General features: G+C 46.0%; 1 long non-coding RNA gene across 1 annotated transcript in view; it reads right to left on the bottom strand.

Moving 5' to 3' along the window:
- Positions 1–3,133: 3,133 nt before the first annotated feature.
- LOC128101896 (uncharacterized) overlaps positions 3,134–25,172 on the bottom strand; it is a 98,823-nt gene continuing 76,784 nt past the window's right edge. The window contains exon 3 of the long non-coding RNA XR_008215222.1: positions 3,134–15,855. This is a non-coding gene — a long non-coding RNA (uncharacterized LOC128101896). The remainder of the gene's footprint in view (positions 15,856–25,172) is intronic.

Raw genomic sequence — 25,172 nt, 5'->3', positions numbered from 1 at the left:
AGCAGCCTTTAATCCCAGGGAGTGGTGGTAGAAAGCAGAAAGGTTTATAAGGCGTGAGGACCAGAAACTTAAGCATTTGCCTGGTTAAGCATTTGGCTGGTTAAGCTTTCAGGCTTTGGAGCAACACAGTTCAGCTGAGATTCATTCTGGATAAGGACTCAGAGGCTTCCAGTCTGAGGAAACAGGACCAGCTGAGGAACTGGCAAGGTGAGATAGCTGTGGCTTGTTCTGTCTCTCTGATCTACCAGCATTGACCCCAATAACTGGCCTTGGGTTTGATTTTATTAATAAGAACTTTTAAGATTCCTGCTACACACCCGCCTTCTCGTCTCTCCACAGCATTCATGGAGATGCTGTTAGGTGGGTTGTGAGGAAATCCATCACATAGCACCCGGCTTCCAACTCAGGCTAAGGAGGTGAAGTGGGCCCATTGTCTCACTGTGGACAGGCGGCTTGTGTCTGAACATTCCATAGAGCCTGTCCATGTGACTCAAGCATGTGAGGGAATGCTTTTAATGTATGGCATTCATGGATAGATTTGAAACCTCCCCAAGTGTGACACAGCTGATTATGTTCGTGGCGTGAATGCTCAACATCTTTCTGGTGACCTTGAGTTAGAACATTGAACCTATCTGTACCAGGACAAGACTTTCTACCTTGCCCTGGAGACAGAATTACTTTGCTACAAGGAGGTGCTGTATGCTGCCCTCAGCGGCCAAGCCACTCTCCTCCCCACTTCCTCTCCCGGATCCTGATAGAGCGCCTCAGAAACAAAGTCCCATCACGAGTTGAACCCACATTATGTCCTTATCACCAGACTCCACATCACATTCCTTATCAAAGACCACTTATTTACCTATTGTGTGGGGTGCAGAGGGAGGTGTGCATGCCAGGTCGCTTGTGTGGAGCGCCAAGGACCACTTGTGACACTTGGCTCTCCCCTTCTACCACACGGGTTCCGGAGGAAGTGCACTGCTGCTGAGCCATCATGCTGGCCCCCCAGTTAATTTCCTCATTTAGTTTCAACTAGAGTGAGACACTACTGTTTTACCAGTTTCTCACCCAAGGAAACAGAGGCGTGGCGTGGTAATCAGCTTAGCCACAGCTGCAGATAGCAGATGCCACAGACCGAGGCTTGAGCCCTGATCTGCTGGCTCGAGGCCACTAAACTGCAACATGCATCTTTGGTGTGATGTCATGGCTGTGGTGACATATTGTGCACCCTAATAAAATTTGCCTGAAGATCAGAGAGACAAAGGAACAAGCCCTGCCATGTCTTACCTCTAGGACTCCTCAGCTTGAAAAGCTCTAGTTCCTGTCTCTTCACTCCTTATATACCTTTCTCGCCCAGCCATCACTTCCTTCCTAGTGCTGGGATTAATGGCGTGTGTGCTTCCCAAATACTGGGATTGAAAGTGTGAGATCTCAAGTGTTGGGATTAAAGGTATGTGACTCCCAAGTATTGGGATTAAACCTTCATGCCACCACTGCCTAGCTCTGTTTCTCTCCTAGACTGAGTCAATTTCATGTAATCTAGGGTGGCTTTGAACTCACAGAGATCCAGACGGATCTCTGCCTCTGGAGTGCTAGGATTAAAGGTGTGTGCCACCACTGCCTGACCTCTATGTTTAATCTAGTAGCTTGTTCTGTCTTCTGATCTTCAGGCAAATTTTATTAGGGTGCACAATATATCATCACATATGGCTGCTATGGGGCATGGGTGGGCTTCCCAAATTATCAATTTCATCTAGCATTTCCTTATTCCAAGTTGCAGCTATGTCTCCCGCAAAAATGCCAACCTCATGTTCCCCTTATTGTATATTTTTAAGACAGAGTCTTATGTATCTCAGGCTTGCCTCCAACTTATTATGTAGCTGAGGATGGTCTTGAACTTCTGATCCTTCTGCCTCCAGCTCCTAAGTGTTGGGATTATAAGTATCCATCATAACACTATGTTTATGCAGCACTTGTGCATACTAGACAAGGACTCTACCAACTGAGCTACATCTCCAGGCTCCTTTTATTGTTTTGATGAATATTGTACTTAGGTTGTTTTGGGGGGGCAGATAGGATGAGGGTATATATAAAAAAAGAGGGGAGGGGTAAAATTAGACAACCCCAGTACCTAACATACCATAATGATCAGAACAGGAACACACGAACACACACACACACACACACACACACACACACACACACACACACACACACACACAATCTTAGCCTAGTTTTCACTTGCCAATCTGTTGAGTAGAATCAGTCAGCAATACCATGCTAATTAAAACATGATGGAATCAGGCTATTTGCAAAATTAGCAGTTCTGACTGTCTGGCCTCAGTGGCTCAGGGGAGGCCCACTGAGGCCTGCTTCTGCATTGCCTTGTCATGAATCTGTGCTGAGAAGACAGTTTCTCCATCATGGCTGGAGCAAGCCTTGCCTACCTAGCAGACTGCAAACATCTCTGAACTTTGTTCACTGGATAAGAGACGACATTAACTTCCCATTAGCATCCCTGCACATTTCCTCCAGGAAGATCAATCACACTGCAGGCCAGACACATGGCCCTGGCTCATAATTCATCTTGGGAGGAGGCATAGCTGTTCTGTGATGGATCTAGGCATCTGGGTGCAGCTTTGGTTGGGGAAGCAGAGGGAAATTAGGTTTAGGAGCAGAATAATAAGTAGGGCTTTGGGAGAACACTGCTTTGTGTCATGTGGCCAATTTACTGTCAACAAATTTGCTTTATGCGTGCATGCTACTGTGAGCTTATGATGCCTTCTTTTCCACACTTCAAATTTGGTGTCTTATGTATGTGCATGTGTATGTGCGTGTGTACATGTGTGTGCGTGCATACATGTGTGTGTGTGTGTGTGTGTGTGTGTGTGTGTGTGTGTGTGTGTGTGTCCTCCTTTCTCTTTTTAGCCCAGTCAGTGTTGGCTGTGCTCCATGTCTTTGGTGTTCTAGGGGTCAAGTAAGAGAAAGTGTTTAGTGTTCTCTATTAAAATAATTCAAATATGGCAATTTTAAAATGTCCTGACTTCCTTTTACTTTGTTGTTGAAATTCTGCTTTTCTGACTCTGCCCCTGCCCCTGCCCTCTCTTCCAGCACTGTTCTCATCTCCATCCTGGGCTTCTTAAGGGCTGGATAACAAGAGGAAGTGAAAGCCCCACAGAAATCTGTCAGCACCGAGGAACTGTGGGGTGAAGGGTTCCCTGAGGAGCTGTGGGCTCCTTGTCTCCCTGAACCACGTTTGCTGCTGTTTTAAGGACCAAGAAACATGCAGGGGAAACGTGCTTTCTAGAAATTCAGTACCTGAACACCTCCATCTACAAACACAAGAAGCTGCTTCCCCTGGAGCTACCTCCCGCCACCCTGGAATCCCCGAGAGACACACTATATTGGGACCCGCTCCCTGGGTAAAGAGCTGCTGTCTGCATACATCCCTTCACCAGCCCAGGGAGACATCAACAAAGGGGGGACGGGCATGGACCACAGATAAAACTGTTCAGAGCTGAGACAATTCCTCGTAACCATGCTGACCACAAGGACCTACAGCTTCCCTTCCCTGCCTGTCCCATCAGAACTTCCAGGGGAGTCCCAGACCTTCTGGAAGGCTCCAAGCCCAGGGCACATGAGTGGTTGTCCTTTCCTGTGGGGGCTCTAGGCAATTCCATTTTCACAGCACCAAATGTTCCCTTTTCAGATAGAATATAGAAAGAAGAAGCTGGAAGGAGCAGTTTTTCTCATGGAAGACAAGACGTTTCAGTTGGGGTGGGGTTGGGGGTTGGAATCAGCATCAAGACCTGAGCTGCCTGCCTGGTGCATCTGTCTTCATCAGACCCACTTTCTCTCCTCCAAAGTCCTGCTTCCTTCCCACAGTTCAGCTGTGGAGCCCTGTGAGGCTTCTCTTGAAAGGTCTCGAGACTTTCGTCATGACGGGTTTGCAATCTGTCCAGTATTTCTCCTAGGAAATTCTCTTTGTAAAAGTGCAGCCATCAATATAGTCACAGAGGGAGACAAATCTTTAATGGATGGAACATTTACAGATCAGCAAGAAAAATCCTACTCTAGGACAGAATAAGTTACCAATAGACACAACCAGTGCTCAGGAACAGCTTCTGAGAATGAATGAGGGAGTCCCTGCCTCTCACACCCGAATCCCTGAGCTGGGACGACAGTGGAAACATAGACTCACGCCAGTGGTGTCAGCAATGCCACTGGATCACTTCAGATGTGCTGGCACACTGCCAGCCACTACTGAGGAAAATCATCAGCCAAAGCGAAGGTCAAGTCTCAAGTTCACATCTCCCTGCACGGCGCCACTGGCCTTGCAGACCTTGATTAGACGTCACTGGGATATTACTGTAGCAGCAGCAGCTGGGAACCACTGCAGCCCTGGGCTATCTACATCACCTCAACAGTGTGTTTAAGGGGCTGGGGAAATGGCTCAGTCAGGAAAGTGCTTCATGCAAGGCCCTCAGCTGTATTACAGATGTTGAGGGGAGGAAGACAAGAGGTTCCTGGGACTTTCTCAACAGCAACTCTAGCTCAACCAGTGAGTTCCAGGTTCAGGAAGAGACCCTGTTTCAAAAAATAAGATGGATGGCTCCTGAGGAATAACACCTGATAATGATCTCTGGTCTCCAACACACATGAACACACCACACACACACACACACACACACTTCTGAGTTCTGGGAACAGGAGGCAGCTTACTGCACACAGAGGCACTCTAGGCCTGAGTAGAGTCATGGGAGGAACAGGAAGGTGACAAGCACAAGTGAGATACCATTAAGGGAGCCACGTGGCTTCCCTGGTAATCCTATTGAAAATGAATCTTTGTATAAATATTGATATCATTAAATAAGGACTACTTAGACAACAATCCCAGAGACTTTGCTCAAAGTAAAGCCTTTTTGTCACAGAGGACATCAAAACACATCTCCATAGTCCAGAGAAGATGTATTACCTAGAAATGCTACATCCTGTGCTGGTCAGTGCTCCACCTGTGCCTCGGTTTCCCCATTGCTAAAATGGGACTGGCAACGCCTTTGAGTCTCAAAATCAAACACTATGTAACTGGTCTGAGGATACAGCTGTCACCAATTCAGACCCCATCAGCTGGCTCGTAAGTAATGCCTCTAGGCACGGGGTCCATTATTTCACAGGATCCATGACATTCTTGGAAATGCTTTTTTCCAATATCAAAGCTTGGGAAGACAGCTGGGTGTGCTGAGGGACACCTGTAAATCCCAATGCTCAGGAGGCAGCATCAGAAAGATGGCCTCAAGTTTGGGGGTGCACAGATTAAGGCTCTCAGAATAAAAGCAATGGGCAGTGTTAGACAACCAATGATGCCATCATTGGGAAGACTTTTTGGAGCCCATTAGCCACCACAACGACCTCATACCCAGTAGCTGGCAGCTGAGAGCTTGTCTCTCGCCTCTGCTTCTCTGTGACCCATCATCCCTTTTGAAATCAAAGAGCCCCTCTGTACTGGGTGGTTTTGTGGTCAACTTGACACAAGTTAGAGTCATCAGAGAAAGGAGCCTCAGCTGAGGAAATGTCTCTTTGAGATCCAGCTGGAAGGCATTTTCTCATTTAGAGATCAATGGGGGAGGGCCCAGGCCATGGTGGGTGGTGCCATCCCTGGGCTGCTGGGCCTGGGCTCTATAAGAAGGTGGGCTGAGCAAGCCACTGAGCAGTTCCCCTCTATGGTCTCTGTATTAGCTCCTGCTTCTGGGATCCTGCTGTTTTGAGTTCCTATCCTGACTTCCTTCAGTGATGAACAGCAATGCTGAAGTGTAAGCCTAATAAACCCTTTCCTCCCTAACTTGCTCTTTGGTCATAGTGTTTCGTCACAGTAATAGAAACCCTGACTAAGATACCCGCAATGGCAGACCCCTCACCTGGTGCCCAGCCACCCCACACTCTGCTTTGAGGTGGTTGCTCTCCTCAGTCACACATTACCAGGGACCTTTGTAAGAGACATCCTCCAAGCCTACTGTGGAGACAGGCTAAGGAAGTGGACATGTAGCATGCTTATGATAAATCCACTACACCACATAGATTCCCAGAACGTTTCATATACACTATGCCAAGAAAGTCTGGAAGTAGATCCTGGAGTCCTACTTCAGCTACTCAGATACCCCTGTGGCCTAGGGGGCAGATACCTTCTCCCCTTTTAGGGCTGAGGTAAGGCTCTCAGACCCTAATTGTCCTGTCTTTCCAGGGACCTCTGACATTGCTGCCGGTAGTAACAGTTCTCAGGAACTGAAATCCTGACAGATACTTGCTTCTATTCTAGTGTCTTGCCAGAGGTGAAATCCTGATTTCGAAGCTGAAGAATCCTTCTGACCCTAGAGGGACTGGAGAGGAAGGAGCCTGAAGCAGGGTTCAGCAGTTCTTTCACCAGACCCAGAAGCCTGAGGTAGGCCATCAGCATGCTGACTGAATCCAGGAGTCTGAGGCTCTTCCCTAGTGTTCTCTGGCCCAACCCAGCTGCTCTTCTGAATTAGTCTTCACGGGCTGGGACCTAAGAGACAATGTTCACTTCCACAGCACCTTCTTGCTCCAGACACCAGAGACTCAACCTAGAAAAATCAGCAGTAACCTAGTTCAGGGCTGCTGAGGAGGGACGGAGACACTCAGCCTGGCTTGAATATTCTAAAAAACACCACCAAGCTCCACTGCTCACATATACCTCCACTCCTAGCCCTGTAGTCATCCAGTGTGCTGGCTAGTTTTATGTCAAGCTAGAGTTATCTGAAAGGAGGGAACCTCAATAGAGAAAATGCATCCTAAGATCTACCTGTGAGGTATTTTCTTAATTAGTGATTGGTGGGGGAAGTCCCAGCCCATTGTGGGTGGTGCCTTTCCTGGGCTGGTGGTCCTGGGTTCTATAAGAAAGCAGGCTGAGCAAGTCAGTAAACAGCGCCCCCTCCACGGTCTCTGCATCAGCCCTGTTTGAGTTCCTGTCCTGACTTCCTTTATGATGAACAGCAATGTGTAAGTGTAAGCTGAATAAACTCTTTCCTACCCAATAGAAACCCTAAGGCCAGGCATGGTGGTGTACACTTTTAATCCCAGCACTCAAGAGGCAGAGGCAGGCAGATCTCTCTGAGTTCGAGGCCAGCCTGGTCTATAAAGTGAGTTCCAGGACAGTCAGGACTAAAACCCTGTCTCAAAAAAAAATCAAAACAAACAAACAAACCCTAACTAAGACATCTAGTGAGGAGGTATCATCAACCCTAGTTTGGGAGTGAGAAAATGAAGACATCCCCACCACCTGCATATGCTTCCTGTGATAGGAGGCCAGCCAGGATGCCTGCCTGGCTTTGAGATCCCAGACGGCGGCCTGCAGCAGCGTGCCCATCACAGGAGTGTGAGGGTAGACAGGCTCTGGCTCAGACACTCCTGCTGTAAGCCCCTCCCTGCATAACACTAAATGCACAATGCGGCCTCCGCAGTGGACTCAGCTCTGGGAAATCCTCTTAGACTTTAAGAATAATTATTGACCAGAGTGTGCAAGACTAAGAATTTTTAAAGTTCAGTATTGGTGTGCAAGTACAACAAGAGGCACATCTTTCTCAGCTGGTAGTTAGCTTATTTTTATTTTCAGTTTTTGGCAATGAGGATAAATAAATTCCTAAGTTATAGTTACAAACTTTGTGTGTGTGTGTGTGTGTGTGTGTGTGTGTGTGTGTGTGTGCCTGTGTATATGCCTATGGAGGCAAGAGGCCACCTTTGGGTGCCACTCCTCAGGAACTATCCTTGTGTTTTGAGAAAGAGTCTCTCATTAGTGCCTAGGGCTTGCTCGTTAAGATTGCGAGTCAGTCGGCCCTTTGCCTCCCCAGTGTTGGGATTATAGGCAGGTGTCACCATACCCAGTTTTCCCCTGTGGCTTCTGGGAATTAATCTTCGGTCTTTATGCTGTGGAGAAACATTTTAACAAACGAGCTATCTCCCCAGCTTCTCATCCAACTCCCCACTTTTTGACAAAATGTTGTTATCCTAGGCTGGTCTCACACTCACGGTCCCCCTGTCTTTGCCTGTCCTCTGCCTCTGTGTCCCTGTGCTGTGATGACAGGTACCTGCTGTCTGGTAGTTACAATCTTTCTGAAACATAAGCTTTGGAGAGAACATTGGGACTCTGGGTCAGCGATGCTTAAGCTTGCTTCTCAGCTCTGTATTTCCCCTGCTGCATGCATCTGTCTCCTCTTGGGTAGAATGGGGACAGTGTGTCCTTTGGAGGGCTGCTGGGAAGATCACTCCAGATGATGTGGGGGAAGAGGAACCATCAAAGGGCACCAAAGAGAACAGGGGAGTCCAGAGCGTCTTAGTTTATTCTTCTTACCTTTGGGACCTCTGTTCTGGTCACAAAAAGAGAATTTTCCACCTGGTCTATGATTTCCTGTGAGAATTCCTTTCTGATTCAATGTCTAGGAAGCTGGACTCGATACTACAGAATGTGTTATTCAAAAAACAAATCAGCAAAGAGCACGTAAGCATCGAAGTTAAGCCAGGAGCATGGACACTGCCACTGTGGTGAGCAGGACACCCAGGTAGCCTGTCAGGCTTTCTCCTGAGGATTAACAGACCCAGGCATTAACTGTCAGCTACGCCATGAGAAAATCAGTCAGCGATTCCCAGTGACAGTTCTTCTCCAAACAGTAAGAGAATAATCGAACACCAAGTCCTCCCAGTGAAGCTGAAGAGCAGGATCTGAGGAGTGAGTGCATCCCACCTGCCAGTCACTGGGAAGGAGGGGCAGAGGTCTGCTCCAGCTTCAGCTTTTATTGAGTTCCCAGGATTATCAGGGTCTGGACATTCTGAATGCAAAAACCACAAAGGCAGCGTGTGGTATGAGAGTGCAGCAGGTGGAGGCTTCCAGGTCTGGTTTGTGTCTGGATGGAGTCAAAAGTGTAACTATTGAGTCATAACTGCTAAGGTCCTGGCGCACCAGGGTCTGCTCTTCCCCTTCCACTGAGATTAGACCCATCACAGAGGCTTTACATGCACTGGTACCTCCTGCGGGGGCATGGCCTGCTGGAAATTGTGTTTTATGCTTTGGGTCTGATTACCCTGGAAGGTCACCCACCTTGGCATCTTGATTTTGTTTCTAGCCCATCTTTGGACTTTGCACTGCATGCCCTTCCCCCAGCCGTCAGTCCTGGCTGCCAGGGCTGAATTCAAGAGTGTGAGTGTCATTAATTGACATTCATCAAAACACTCTTCATTGTTCACAGACACTCCGGGCCGAGAGGTGGAACTCACTCGGTATTTCATGTTAATCTGCATTGAGGACTTGCCTGACAAAACACATTACTGTAAGAATTGCCAGCCTGAAAATGAAGCTATGTTTATGGCTCACCCCTATTTTTCTTTCCTAAAGGAAATGACACTTCCCCTCTCTATCCTTCCCAGCCTTCCGTGGCTCACCCTCCCCTATCATCCACACAGCCTCAACATTTAATTTTTCCTTCACAAGTAAAGCTTTTGTTGGTGGTGTCGGCAAAATTATAATAAACATCTTGGGCTTCTGCACTGGTGTCTGAGATTAAAAACACAAAACAATGAGCCTCGACATACTGCTTTTAATACGGTGTGATAAGTGGCATTTCCCAGGGGACCACATTGTGGCCATCTAACTGCAGCTCCCATGGGCTGTGTGCTGGGGCGGGGGTGCGGGATGTGTCTCGCAGAGGAGGCTACAAGCCATGCTGAATGGTGACAGTCAGGACTCAGTGTCCATGTGACATCTGCAACACAGTGTCAACTTGTGTTTCAAATTACTTTCACATGTAAAAACAAACAGGGTTCCTCTCTCACAGGGAAGATCTTTTATGTTCGTTTGGTCTGTCCTCTCTGGATGAGGACACTTCCCTAAGTGCCCGCCAGGCACAGCTCACTCTGTTGCTCCTGCTCCTTTCTTACCTCTCTTGCTTCTCTTGTCTCTCTGTCTGTCTGCCCGCCTCTCTCATGTCCCCACTCTGACATGGCTTTTCACTTCCCCCTCCCTCCTCCCCCTTCCCCAAAAAACCTCTTGTGCTAACTCTGTTGTGATGTGGCATGCCTTGGCACACACCTGTTTGCTCAGCGGCACACTTGGCAGGGTCCACCGAAGGTACCCACTTTGCTTTCCTTTTTTTAATCCTTTCAGGTGGGCCAACCATATGTCATGGGAAACCCTAGTTCTTGTGACAGGGAAAAGGTTACAGGGAATTATGAGCTTTGTGTGGGAAGGACTGGTGGGGTCTACTTCAGACTGTGCAAGCCTGTGCAGAAGCCAGTTTTGGAGGCCCCGGAACCTGGCTGGATATGGTGGTTCTATTGGCTCCTTCTGCCGGGTGAGTGCCTTAGATCAAGTTGTGGTGAAAGCATATCTGCTTTGGAGACCCTGGATATAAAATGGCTCACAGCTAAATTCATAATTCAAGCATCCCAGGTTGGTGCTAAAAGAATCCATTTCAATGACTTAAGATGTTTCTAATTAAACCTCGATGGGTACAGCTGTCCCCTCCTTTGGTACCAAATCCATGCTACCTAGGTGATTTTAAAAAGACATAATTAGTTTTTTTTATTGCTGTGACAAAATTTCTGACAAGAGCAATTTAAGGAAGGGAGGGCTTACTTGGCTTGTGATTTGATGGTTCATTCAGTGCCCTGGGGATGGCAGGGCAGCAGGATCCTTATGTGTCTGGTCACAGTGAGCTTTCTCTTTTTTCCCTTTTTATTTATCGGGGACCCCTGAAGGACAGCACTCCTCACCTCCAGGTGGTCCTTCCCTCCTCAGTCAATCTCTCTGGAAACATCCCAACAGACAGACACTCAGTGCAGATCTCAGGCAACTCTAAACCAGCCAAATTGACAACGAAGAGTGGCCATCAGGATGTGAAGAAGTAACAACTTTGCTGTTAGAAGCAATAACTGCAGTCCTTTACCTTCTGAATTTGAGGAATAAATAACAGAGGAGAGTCTTGCATGGCTTGGAATTGGGGCAGATGGATGAGAGCAGTGAAGACTGACTAACACTGACCAGCCACACAATGTCTAGACAGCAGGAACATCTATTCTAATCTAAGCACTGTTGTCTCAGTTAGGTTTCTGTTGCTGGATAAAATACAATGACCAAAAGCACCTTGGGGAGGGTTTATCTCAGGTCTCACTCTACCCCGAGGAAAGTTAGGGCATGAACTCAAGGGAGGACCCTGGAGGCAGAAACTGAAGCAGAAGCCACAGAGGGACTCCACTTACTGCCTTGCCCCCAGGAGTGGCACCACCCCAGAGAGCTGGACCCTTGCATGTCAATCGTTAATCAAGACAATACCCCACACACTTGCAGACAGGCCAATCTTACAGAAGGCCATTTCCCCAATTATAATTCTCTCTTCCCGGGTATGTTTATATTTGTATCAAGCTGACCATAGTTCTGATGTAAGAATTAGGTTAAATAAATATGCTCTATGAACTTCTTGAACAGATTATTAAATGGATATATTCAGACCCCTGACCCAGGCTCAATCCAAGATGGCCACTCTGCCTTGCCTTTGAGAGCTAGCTATCAGAAAGCTTGATGCCTCCACAGGCTGTCTGCAAAGAACTCCTGGACCATGTTGACTGCTGTCTGCAAACTAACCTCAAATCCAGTCAAGGGAAAAGAGGGAGCAGACAGGAGGCCTGAACAGAGATGTGCCGGCTCAAACCCCACAGGCAGACTATCAAGCGGAGACCAGACCCGAGCCTGCAGAAGATCCTGCTGCTGCTTGTGGACTTTCATGCCAGCGCATGATTCTTATTATAGCATTTATGCCCATCTCTTGTATTTCTGCACTAGGCACATCATATCTCTCCACAGGAACAGAGGATCCACAGGGATGGGGGTTTCTTTGACTTGCTCAGCTCTGGAGCTCGAATACTAAGCTCAGCGTCTAGCATGTAGCAGATGCTGAATCAGCTTGCTGAATGGATGAAGGAGTGAATGATAACGGGAAGGTGCATCACTGTTCCTCAGAGCTGCCCTCTGTACTTTTGGTATTTGCACAGAAGTAAGGGAGGCAAAGAGAATTCATGGAAGCTGATACAGAGCAGGTAAGAATCTACTCTATGTCAAAGGTAAAAAGTCTATTATTGTTGTTGTTTATCTTTGTTGCACTGTGAACTGGGCGTCACAGCCTGTTGACTGTGCTGTTTCCAGCCTGTTCTTTTAAGACTGGTAGTTACTGCAGAAACATGGTTGGGTAGGGGAACAGCAGGAGAAAAGAATGAAATTGGATGCCAAGCAAAGCATGCTTGAACCGAGAGGACAGAAGGGTCTCTTAATGCTGTCTGGAACTCACCACATACATGTGCTGGTGTCTGTGGGTGAGAATGACCCAGGGTCAGTGACAATTCATGGCTTAGAAGGCTCAGATATTAAAAATTCCCGTTCTAAGGGCAAGGGGGTTCTTTAAGCACTTCTTTCAAATCCAACTATGTGTAAACATAAATTTGTGTGTGTGCACACACACAGCATCCACAAAACCCTTTCCTAACCTATCGCTGAAAATCAAGGTGTATAGTGGAACCAGGTGTATTCAATTGAAGACTGGCAGGTTATATATTTATTTCCCTGGCTTGAATGTAAATCTCCATCCCCCTCCTCCAGTGTTTCACCCATGCTAGGTAAGCTCTCTTCCACTGAGCTGGAACACAGCACCCATGGACTTCTCTTTCAACTGTTATTTACTAATTTTTTGGCCTTACTTTACTCGAAATTCTTAGCTCTTCAACTGACCAGCCAACCTTTCTGTAAATGGTTAAGATTCTTATGAAAACTAAACTTATGGACAGAAGGTCGGATTCATTTGCAAACGGAAGCGACTGCTTCTTTTCCAAGCTCTACAGCTCCACATGGGAGTGAAAAAAAAACAAAACAAAACTGGCTTCATGCTCAGCCAACTGACTGCTTTTCTATGTTGGAGCAAGTCCCTGCATGCTTGTCAGGGGATGTCTGCTGCAGGCTGAGTGGTAACACATGAGAGCTGAGACCAGAGCCTGAGCACAGGGTCCTAGGCTAGCAGGATGGTTGGGCACTCAGAACTGAGAGCCATGCCTAGCTTAGATATACGTTAGTGACAGGACTCATCTTTGCTACCCGTTTTGAATGTGATGATCACATAAAGGGCTTAGATAGGAACACGGCACAACATGATTAAAAATGTGCCTTCTGCAGCTGGAGAGAAGTTGAAAAACCAGCCTGTCTCCATCTTAGATAAAGCCATCTTATAATAAAGACCAACTAGGTTCATTCATATTTATGATTAAGTCTGTTTCTCAAGGATTGGGCTCTGCCCCACCTGTCACCTTAACTACAAATGGCTCTGTACTGCCTGGTCCAGGAATGTAACCATGTCTTTGTTTTAAAGTTGTTAAGACCACCTTGCAACCATGTCATTGTTTCAGGGGTTGTTATGACCAATTTATTATGCATATGTTCTGCTTTTATAACCTTACCTATTTGCCTGCCAAATCTCCCATTTAGAAATTCCCTACTTATCTATAGCCATTCCACCCTGAACGTGCCCGATCTTGTCTGAAGGGCCCCCTACTCCTAAACTAAAAACCCTTATCTTTCCCATGTCCAATGTTGATCTCTTGAACCCCACCTTTAAGGAGAGAGAGCCTATGCACATGAATAATAAAGCTTGCTTTAATTAATTTGGCCATGGTGATTTGGGTCAGTGGTATTTCTCCTTGCATCCATGGGACTAACAATGGCTCAGAGGTTAAGAGCAACTCTGCTCTTCCAGAGGATACAGCTTCAGTTCCCAGAACCACATGAACCAGGCTCACAACTTCTGGTAGCTCCACTTCCAGGGGATATGAAGCGCTCTTCTGGCCTCCTTGGGCACTTGGCACACACAAAGTGCACATATATACATGCAGGTATACACACACACACACACACACACACACACACACACACACACACACACACACTTAAAAATAAATAAATCTTTAAAAAATGTAAAAAAAGAAAAGTGTGTCTTCTATTTAACCATGGGGAAAGAGCAGAAGAATCCAATTAGAGGCACATTCTCAGTTCTTACAACAAAAATGCCAATGTAGGGGTAGGAGCTTGGGGCTCAGCAGCAGAGCCTGGGCCATCAAGCTGGAGGCCTAGGATTCCCTCCTCAGCACCAGAAGAGAGGTGTGAAGGAGGAAAAAGGCTTCAGGTCACACCCAGTCAGAGACCTTCTGGGCAAATGCAGTCTGTGCTACTGCCTGGGTTCAGAGAAAAGGAGATGGCCAGGTGATGGTGGTGCACACCTTTAGTCCCAGTACTTACTTGGGAGGCAGAGGCAGGTGGATCTGCATGAGTACAGGGCCAGCCTGGTCTACAGAGTGAGTTCCAGGACAGCCAGGGCTACACAGAGAAACCTTGTCTCGAAAAATCAAAAGAGGGATGGAGAAACGGAGGAACAGAGGAAGGGAGAGAGAGAGATATTTCTGTAAAGCACATCATTGGGGTAAGGAGGAGAATCAGAAGGTAGACCATGACACTGTACCAGCTCAGCCAACACAATACAGCCAACAGCTGAGCTGAGACTACCCTACCTCATTATCACACTTTCCTAACTGTGCGTACTTTGTGTTCTCAGTAAACAGATGCTGAAATCCTAAAAGATGTATGAACTCCCGAAGAGTTTACAATTTTTTGAGATGTATTTATTTTTATTTTATATTTATTTGTCTTTGTGATGGCACTGGATCCCCTGGAATTGGAGTTACAGATGGATGCAAGACACCATGTGGATGCTGGAAACTGAACCTGGGTAATCTGGGAGAGCAGCCAGTACTCTTGACCACTGAGCAGTCTTTCCTACACTCTTGTTTTCCTTCAGTTCTGAAACATGCCAGCCATAACCACATGCTTCTCTCCAAGGAAGCAAAAGCCACATGGGAAATAACCAACATTACTACAATACCTATTTGTGTATTGTGGTATTTCTGTAAATGCCAGTATCATGTGACCCCAGTGATTGCTCTCTGTGTCACATAAAAACTTAAACTGTTTCCTAACTTTTGGGGTATTGTTAGAAAAACTGCTTGGGAAGAGAAATGACATTTTTATTTTATATGACATTAAGTAAAACAGATGATTTCTGCTTTTCTTCCCATAATATAACAGGGCTGGAATCATATAATGCCTTTGGTTTTTTAATTATGTCAGAAAAACAAATTCCAGAGTTATTAGTATCTTCTATTTGGGCTTCTGAGGGCCAGTGTGGCATCTGCCCTAGAAGCCAGACCATGTCTTACGCATGTTCAACCACTGAGGAGAATTCACTTTTAGCAAGGAATACACACACACACACACACACACACACACACACACACACTCCTGGACACTAAAATATACTTTCTTCCATTCAAGTTGCAGATAATCAAAAGGATACAAGCAAGAATATTTTGCTTGGCATGTGGCCTAAAAGTTCTAAATTTATGTATTCTATTTTTGCTTCTTTCTTAGACTGGATTAGTTACTAGGCAACTGAAGTATTTAATTTCATTTGCTAATAGTTCCATGTGCACAGTGGCAGCTAAGCATGTGGGACTGTGGACGCCAGTACAAACACAGCCCCCCACCCAGCCTCTGCTCAGTCCTCACTGTACCCCAACACAACCCATCCTTCCGGTCTGGGTCTGACTTGTGCTTATGAGGAACTCACATTTCTTGTGGAAATGTTTATGGTGCAGATGCTCTCGGGGTCTGTCACCCTCACTCTGAGATCCTTGTGTGCAACATTCACAACCCTTTTTCAGACTTCTGGTTCAAGATGGCAGACCATGCACATATGTTTTCTTCCCTTCCTAGAGAAAGGAAATAAAATCTTTAGTAATATACTACGCAGAAAAACAAACAGGCCGTTGTGAAAAGAGCGATCTGAGAGCAAAAAGAATCCTCGGGAATCAAGAACATGTAAAAATGTGCTCAGGGTTTGTCTTGAGGGGAGGGCAAGCTACAAATTCTGAATAAAATTGCATTGTACTATTGGTGGCAAGGATTAAATATCCTGCTTTAAGTAACAAAAGTATATCAGTAGAATATAGAAATTCTAAATCACCTTCTCCTACCAAACACACACACACACACACACACACACACACACACACACACACACACTCACTCACGAATGCTACTTAAGCAAACCAACCCCGTTGAATACAGTGAAACAGAAAAGGTGGGTAAGGAGATGATCATTGAAAAGCATGTTAAGTTAAGCAGGAAACAAAAATAAATGACAGGGACAAGCCTAAATACCAATGGCACAATACAGAGGACTTACAGTTCTCCTATTGAAAGACAGACTTTCAGATGGAAATGTATACAACCACCTATATGCTACACTGAAAGGGACTTAAAATGCTATGGCATGGAATAATTGGAAATAAACATAGTGTGTTATCAATAAGAAAGGAAGGAAGAAGGAAGGAAGGAAGGAAGGAAGGAAGGAAGGAAGGAAGGAAGGAAAAAAGCATTGATATAATTAGACCAAAGCAGAATCCTGGGACAAAAGTGAACATTGTTATGTGGGTTTGATTGAAACTCGAGGGGGCACCTGGGAAACCTGAGTTCAGAGGAGGGACTTTCCAGGCTTCTCGCTCAGAAACCCATGATTCAAGCACAGGAAACAGAGGTGGCTTGAACATACAGGCACTGAACTGGGTGGTTTTCAGATTCCAACTCAACTCTCAAATAATAGCACAACACATTGGTGGTTAAATCTCCACAGAACACCTTGAAAATCTCACCAGTACTAGGTCACAAGTAATATCTCAATAAAACTTACTTGAAAAGAGAATTATTCCAGGCCTCCTGGAGCTCTAACTCAAGAGTAATTTATGGAAGGAAATCAAAGGTGAAATTAGAGACAGTACTGTGATGAATGGCTACGGAGCACTCAGCTCAAAGTCTGCAGGAGGCATCAAAGAGACTCCAACTTTAAATGCACCCAGCAAGGAGAGAAGCCTGAATATCACTGTTAGCTCAAGAAAAAAATTTTAAAAGTTGAAGGGATTCAATAAAGAAAAAGATGATGAAAGAGAAACAAGTTGGTTTGATCGTTGGATCTTAAAGATGTCACAATGAGTAAAAAGGCAAGTCTAAAACAAACAAACAAACAAAACCAAACAAACAGAAAACTAAAACTTAAAAAAGGTTGAACAATGCAAAATTAAGAATAGGGCATTGCAGACATGGATTGATTTCAAAATTATAAGATGCATGTATGTGAAAGTACTAATAGTACATTTGAAAATATAAATGAGGAACGGAAGTAAGTGGTATTCTAAGAACATACACATTACTCTAATGAACCAGCAAGGGGCAGAGAGAACTAGGAAGCAAAGCTGGAGGCGGAGGGTCCCACATGCAGATGGTTTGGGGACTTGGCGTTTTCTTTGTCCTTTGGCAGTCTCTAAAGTACACTTTTGCTTCTGTGCTCTCCTGAAGAGACATGAGGTTATCAAAAGCTTTTCTGTTTGCTGCATGAAGCTGGAGGAACCTGGATACTCCAACAGCTTGAGAGATACATTTTTGAGGAAGTCGTCCTGTATCCACATTCCACTGAACTAAGAGGCAGAGAGTAGAGATAAACCTGACTCAGTCAGGACAGCTACCAGGCCTGGGTGTGCCCCCAAACACTGTGGCTGTTGTTTCCTCCCTGATTTCCAGGTCATCTCTGACAAAACAGTGATTGACCCTGGATTGAAAAGAATAGGTGACATCCAAAACAAGTCCAGAGACTGTCAGGTAACTAAAAATCACAGTGACCTGTGATATCAGCAGCATCTACCTAACTAAAAGTGAACAGTCCTTCTTGCTCACACACCTTGCCTAAGTGTTCCAAAACATGGCAAACACATTTGTAAAGCCATCTTCGATGACCGTGTGGTTTTAGAAAATCAATTGCTTTCTGCAGGCCAGGATGTAAATTCCTTCTTGCACCTGGGAAATGATGTTGACAAATTACTTATTATGTTATTAATTTTCTTCTTAATCTCTGTGCTCCTGCTAGATCACTTCTCAAATGTGCTCATCTCAGGGTGGCCTGTGTCCATCCATGAGCAAAGTGGACAAGATAGTAACACCTTCATTGTGGACATTTTAAGTTTACATTAGAGCATACCTCATGGTGCTCTTCTGGGAGCCTTCACCCACAAACCCTTTGGAAGCAGGTAATAACCCCGGGAGGCAGGCAGAACTGAAGTGATATCAAGAATTAAATGACTGACGCTAACATTTCCCAGTCAGTGGGTGAGTCAGAAACCAAACGAGATGCTCCCGCTTTCTATCATAGCATGCTTCTTTTTCTGGAAAGCATGGTGGGGAAGATAAGTATCTTCCTTATTACTCTCTACAAGATAGGAGTGGTCAGTGGCAGCACAGCTGTCCTGCTTTATGCTTTCCAACACTGGTTTCAACTTTATACCTGTTCTGCTCAAACATGAAAAGTTTAAAAATTGGTAGATATTTATTAATGATTCACTGTAGTTAATGACTTAACATTTTCACTGTGGAAGGGCCTAACTTAATTTCTAAAACAACACTTAGTGGAAGAAGCAACCTAGAATAAGGGGGTTCTTAACTTAAAATATATATATATATATATATATATATATATATATATATATATATATACACACACACATACATACACACACACACACACACACACACACACACACACACATATATATATATATTTATATATCCACACCCAGAGAAATGTTAGGGTAAGTAATTCAATTCAGTAATTCACACATATATGAGACTGGGCATACACACATGTATGTATGAATGTATGTATGTTTGCATGTATGTAGAGTGGCATATGCCTATAATTCCAGCATACAGGAGGCTGAGGCAAGAGGGTCACAAGTCTGAGGGCATTATTTAGTAAGACTTTATCTTGAAAGAATATGTGTGTGCATGCATTCATGTGTGTGTGTGTGTGTGTGTGTGTGTGTGTGTGTGTTCGTGCCTGCCCATGGAGGCCAGAGGCACTGGATTCATGGGAGCTGGAGTTATAGGTAGGTGGTTGTGGGCTGCTCAGTGTAGATCCTGGGAAATGAGCTCCAGCCTACAGAAGCAGTCTTGGCTGCTGAACCATCTCCAGCCCTCAGAATGTGTTCTGGCTTTTAGAAAAAATCTGCTCAGCACAACAAAGCAACTCCAGTGGGCCTGGGACGTCTTTGCTGCCGTTGTAAAAGAGGCAGACTTACTGAGTGGGACCAAGAGTGTATGCTCACCTACTGCCTAACTTTAAACTTTCTTGGGGAGAAATGTGACCAGAAGCTGCCGGACCACCTTTGGAGAGAGAACATGGCTGACAGAAGTCACATGACACAAATACAATCAAATAAAACCACTAGGGACAATATTGAAAACAGTGAGGAGGGCATCCTGCTCAGCAAGAGGGAACTGGGATGCAGCAGGAAGGCTGCGTGGGTGAGAGGCTGAGGAACGGGCTGGCTCAGAGGGAAGGAGGCTTCTTTTAGCAACCATTGAGAGAACATGGTTTGTGATGAATCATACATCCAGCCTCAACTCGTGTGTTAGAAACATACATTCCTTAGTGCTTCTTAAGCCAATATTCACTATAGGAAAAGAAGCCTGGATCAGGCCTGGACTAAAAGTTCCAAACGTTTAAGACGTTTGCTTTGAGAGCAGTGGCTCCCAAACACAGTTGCATGGTGGATGCTCAGGAGCTACTTGACCAAGTTGTGTAACCATGTCCTTTCTCCAGCTCTGTCTCCTCAGTTTAGGGCAAGTCTTGAAGGGTGCTTCTTTTCTCTTCCCTTTTTCTTCTACTTCACCTTTTCTTTTCCTTTTTGTCAGATAGGGTCTCATGTAGCTAGCCTTCAACTCACTATGCAGTCCAGGCTGGCCTTGAACTCCTGATCCTGATCTCTCCCAGGTGCTGGGATTAGAGGTGTGTGCCTCTTTATTCAAAGGGTGCTGGGAATCTAACCCAGGGTTAATCTACCTCATGCATGGTAGGCAAGCACACTACCCACTGAACTACATTTGTTGACCTTAAACTCAGATTCAAGCAATTCTCCTGCTTCAGTTTCCCCAGGAGCTGGGACCACAGTTACCACCACACCCAGCTAGAGAAAGCTCCTAAAAGAGGGGTTCACCCAGGTACTTAAATCCACTGAGGCATAGAGGAGCATCCTGAGCCCTAGATAACTGCAGACTGGGAGCCTTTTCCACACCCCTCTCCATCCTGTGCCTGGTTGCAGTTACCAAAAAAACCTGAAGGGATGGCAGAGAGTGGAAGAACATAAGGACTGCCACCCAAGGAGGGATGTCCATCTTTCCAGGCAAAACCAGCTGTGAAGTACCTTGGGAAACCTTCACTTTGGCCTTTACCTAAGGATGTCGAAACAAGGTAGGAATGAGGCTTGGTGTTCTCTGCCTTATGTAGGGCCCAGCCTCGGGGGTGTGTGTGTGGGGGGGAAGTGCTAAAAGTGGCCTCCTAATGGTCTTTCTTAAAATTTTCAGACATTTTCATTTTAAGCCAGTGGAAGGGCTAAGCCATTTATCTCTGCCTCGATCTGTACTGGAAAAAATCAACCTTGGAGTTCACCTGACAAGTCCCATTTTCCCACACCAGCCTGAAGGACTGTTTCTTCTCCTGACATAGATACATATTCTCTCTCTCTCTCTCTCTCTCTCTCTCTCTCTCTCTCTCTCTCTCTCTCTGTATCTCTCTGTCTCTCTCTCTGTCTCTCTCTCTCTCTGTCTCTGTCTCTCTCTGTCTCTGTCTGTCTCTCTACCTCTCCCCTTCTCTCTCTTTTGCCAGGCCTACTGGCCATCAAGCTCCAGGGCTTTCTTTGTCCCCACCTCACCAGCTGTCACATGGGTGATGGAGACTGAACTTAGGACCACATGTGGGTAGCAGATACTTTACTGGATGAACCATCTCTCCAGGCCACTAGAAATCTCTTGAAAAACAATGTGAGTTGAGAAAAGAAGAAAACATCTCTTCCTCCTCCAGCTGCTGTGGGTGAGATAACCTGGTTAAAGAACCAAAGATCTCACAGACAAGAGATCAGTTTGCTAAAGTGAGCATAAAATAAAGACACAAGAGAAGAAGAGACACAGATGTGTAAAGGCCCCTGAGCTAAGCACAAAAGGTGGGAAGTGAGGCTGGGATGCACAAGCAAGGGCCCCAGGGATGCTGGAGAGCAGCACCAGCTGACCTACTGACTTAAGATGAAAAACCAAGGCTTTGATTAAGACCATCAAATAAAAAGGCAGAGATTACCAAAGCCTTCATGTCTCAAATGCTTTTACCCTCCTGTCTCCTCCCACAGGTCTTTAGAAACAGACAATTAAGACAAATAGCAGCTAGAACAGTTGATATCTTGGCCAGTCTTGGTCAGGCCATTCTGAGGGCTGGGGACTTGGGAGTTGGGATCTGTTCTCAGTCCTATTGGCCTCAGATCCACACAGTGCCTGTGCACCAGCCGCGGTTGATGCTCCCTCTGCCAATTAAGTGTTTTCGTTATCATCCTTCCCACTACTTATTCATCCAGCATTAATCCCCTTAAAATCGGTCTTTGCTAGGGAATTTTGCTTTTTAAAACCCAGTATGCATTTAATAAAAGCAGCTGGCCACGGCCCCAGCTTGGCTGATGGGCAGGCGGCCTCCCTGCTTCTCCTTGTCTGTGAGTCCCACCTGTCTCTGCCACTTGGTCAAAATCTTGCCTTTCTAGGTTAATAGACTGTCTTCAAAAATGGCAGTTAATCCTGGGATGACAAAACATTAAGCCGCCCAAGGAAGAATTAAATATTTCAGAAGAAGAGGCGGTTAAAAATTGGCAAGTGCTATTTTAGATTCTTTGAAAATTTAAGTAGAAAAGCAAAAAATAGAAAATGGCTTGTCTCGGGTAAAATGGAGCAGAGTTCATTTATGAGACTCTTAAAAATATGGGGAGGGGGCAGTCAGGGACATATGGCAACAGCAGCTTCTGGATACAAAGTGATGGACCACTAAGTCCAAGCACACAAGTGGGGATGCTCTGGTTGGAGGGAACCAGTTGCTTGAGTTTGGGATATCTAGAGACTGCTGGAGTTCCTCCAGCATGGCAAGGAAATAGGATTTGAAAGCTGAAAACTGAACTGATTTCTTCTCATGGAACAGAAAGCAACCCTTGCGTTGTTGGAGAGTAGGTCCTGGAGTCAGGGTTGGGTCCTGGGTTTGAACTTTGTCTCTACTGGGCTGAGTTAAAATCAGGAAGGCTGTGACATAAGTAGGTGGAGAGGGTAAACTGCTCGGCTGCAGGCCTTGAGGTATCAAATCATCAATACAAGCTAGGCTGTGATGATACAATAGCCACAGACTTAACCCGACACAGTTTTTACTTCGTACACAGAGAGTGAGAGAGAGAGAGAGAGCACTTTTCCCTCCACGGACAGAGGGAAACCAGGTAATTGTAAAAACGCTGCAATCATTTTCCTACCCTGCACTTTAACAATCCAATTTATTGCTCTGCTCCTCACAGCTGCTTTCTAGGGCTACAGACTGAGGTTCAGACCTATTAGTGGGATCCGAATGTCAGGTTTGAGGATTTATGTATTTATGGCTCACTTCAGAGGCACAAGTGATGTGACTTCAATCGTTTTAATTTGCTATATCCGGTCTCCAGCTGCCTTGGAGTGTTTAGAAGGGGCTGGAATTCCCTGGCGTGCTGCTACAGGGGTCTGGGTGGTATTCATGGGCTGGAGGCGGCACATTCTGGGCACCATTCATGGTAAGTGCAGCTCAGACCACCCAGAAAGTGACAGGTAGAGTTCCTGAAGGCACCTCATGGGGTGCTGAAGGTGATGTGGCTCCAGGACACTAGAGTTTGTGGCCGGAGGAGGGACAGACCCCACACACTATCCATGCCCCAAGGATTCTGCAGGGCATGTGGCTTTCCAGGGACAGTTCCCCTGCTGCAGAGAGCCAGGTGTGGGAGTGGGAGCAGGGGTGGGGACGCAGTCCCTCAGAGGACACAGTGTGTTTCATTCTCCATCTCGCATCTAGATACGTAACTTGGGGCCAGTCCTTGGCCTTTCTTGGCCCCAGTTTCTCCACCTGTTAGATGGAGATTATAAACCTACTGCTGAGGGTACAGTTAGGATGGTGAGAATTCAGTGAGAATGCATAAAAGAGACCAGCAGGAAGGAGGGGGCACAAAAAGAGGGCATCAGCGTATGTGTAAGTGTGCATGTGCACAAGCGCTCATGCAGATACGATGTGTGTGTATCATATACATTATATATATAAAATGTATATATATAAATTACATGAAAATGTCATAGTGAAGACAATCATCTGTACAATTTAATATACATAAATAAAACACCTTTGAGTGCTGGGAGGGAATGTGGGACTCTAGATGTTGGCTGTGGTTTGAGAGATCACATGCCTGCTTCTCTTGAAGACTCCCTGGCTGTGGTGCATCAGGCCCCCATATGCTCCCATTTGTCTACTACAGGAGAGACCTCTCCATGCAGTGCACTATCCCTTCGGGGCTTTGACTCCTTGCCTGGTTTCAGTTTCCTACCAGTTGCCACCTCCTTCTTATGTGTCCCTGCTCTCAGCTGTCCTGCCTCCCTGGCTTCCTACACACAATATAAAGCAAATGTGGCAGGCACCATGCCATGACCACACCACTGCCCATGACTCCTAGGCCCTAGACACAGGCCCATGTCTTAGAGGACCCTTCTGGCCTCTCCACTGAGCCCCATGTAGGGCTTAAACGATGCAGAGTTACACACATGGGCCCCATCTTGCATCCTCTCATTCCGTGAAATCACCGGCTTTCACAGCTCTCTGACTTAGAGGCCTGACACTTTCATGGGCTAGACACCCACCTCAATCAGACATAAAAAGATACACTCCAAGCAGACTCTTCTAGAACCAAGGCAAGGACTCAGGACTGACGCTATCAAGTACTCAGAAAAAGTGCTAACCTCTCACTGCATCTGTGTACCTGGAAACGTCCATGGTGTCATCAGTGGGCCTGGTGCTGCTCGCTGAAGGACTGCACCTAGATGCAAATGCTGGTGAGACACACTTGAAAGGTACATGGACCCTGCTTCTACATCAAGACCTTGATGTTGTTGGATTACAATGCTTTGATTAAGAGGCTATTGTAATTTTAACTTCTCAAATGACCACGGATTTGGGGCTGCATCTTTGCTCAAATGTAAGTAGCTACTGGTTAGGGATTGGGTGCTGGAGTCTGTAGACCTGATGCCTAGTCTGTGCCGAGGATTCAGGCATGACCCCCCAGACATCTCTATGACATGAGGATTGATGGTACCCTAAATCTGACCCAGCAGAGGGCTGTACTGTGTGGAAAAATTGGGCTGGGAGCTTACAGCAGCCACCATCCCTGTAGGATGGTTGGAATGGAGGGTCAAGTTGGGTCCTCGTGAAGTAAATGAAGCCCCCACAATCTAGCATAAGTCAGAGATGATGGGTGACTTTGTTCTGCTTGGTCAGTTTAATTGGGTGCATAGAACATAAATAGGAAAGAGAAGAAATGAAAACAGAGTCCAGGCTAGAAACCAAAACACACCCCACCCCCAGGCACCCCAAAAGGCAAAAACAAAGATAATTTAAGAGATGACAGAAGAAGAAAGGTTATGTATTTGTGGCTCACCTCCAAGAGGCATGAGTGAGGAGATCTGCTGTTTTAACTTGCTACACAAAAGTGGGTAGAAGAAGATTGGACAGGCTTTCTTTTCCATAGACTTAAGTTTTGAAAATACCTGTTCTCACAACATTAACCACATCCCTAGCGTCCAGCTCATTGCTAAGTAGTCATAGGAAACAACTAGTTGGCAAATCTCAGCTTTTAATCCACACAGGTTGTCTGTCTTTAGGAAAGAGGCTAACAGCCAGGGCTTGAGAAATTGCCAGCCAACCCCTTTGCTTTTTAAAACCAGAAAAACCACAACAGCCTCTTCAACTAAGACACTCGATGGGTTCAGATTTGCTGGTGGCAGAGGGATTGTGAGGCCCGCCTGCCTCACGGTTAGTGGTGCTAAGGAGGTGGGTAAGGGAGGCTGTGAAGTATCTGCCTCCATTCCCCACTCAAATTACCCCAAGGAGCCAGAGGAA

The sequence above is a fragment of the Peromyscus californicus genome, unplaced genomic scaffold (assembly GCF_007827085.1).
Source record: "Peromyscus californicus insignis strain IS unplaced genomic scaffold, ASM782708v3 Scaffold_11__1_contigs__length_118956290, whole genome shotgun sequence".
NCBI classification, from domain to species: Eukaryota; Metazoa; Chordata; class Mammalia; order Rodentia; family Cricetidae; genus Peromyscus; species Peromyscus californicus.
This window is presented reverse-complemented; position numbering and strand designations above follow the sequence as displayed.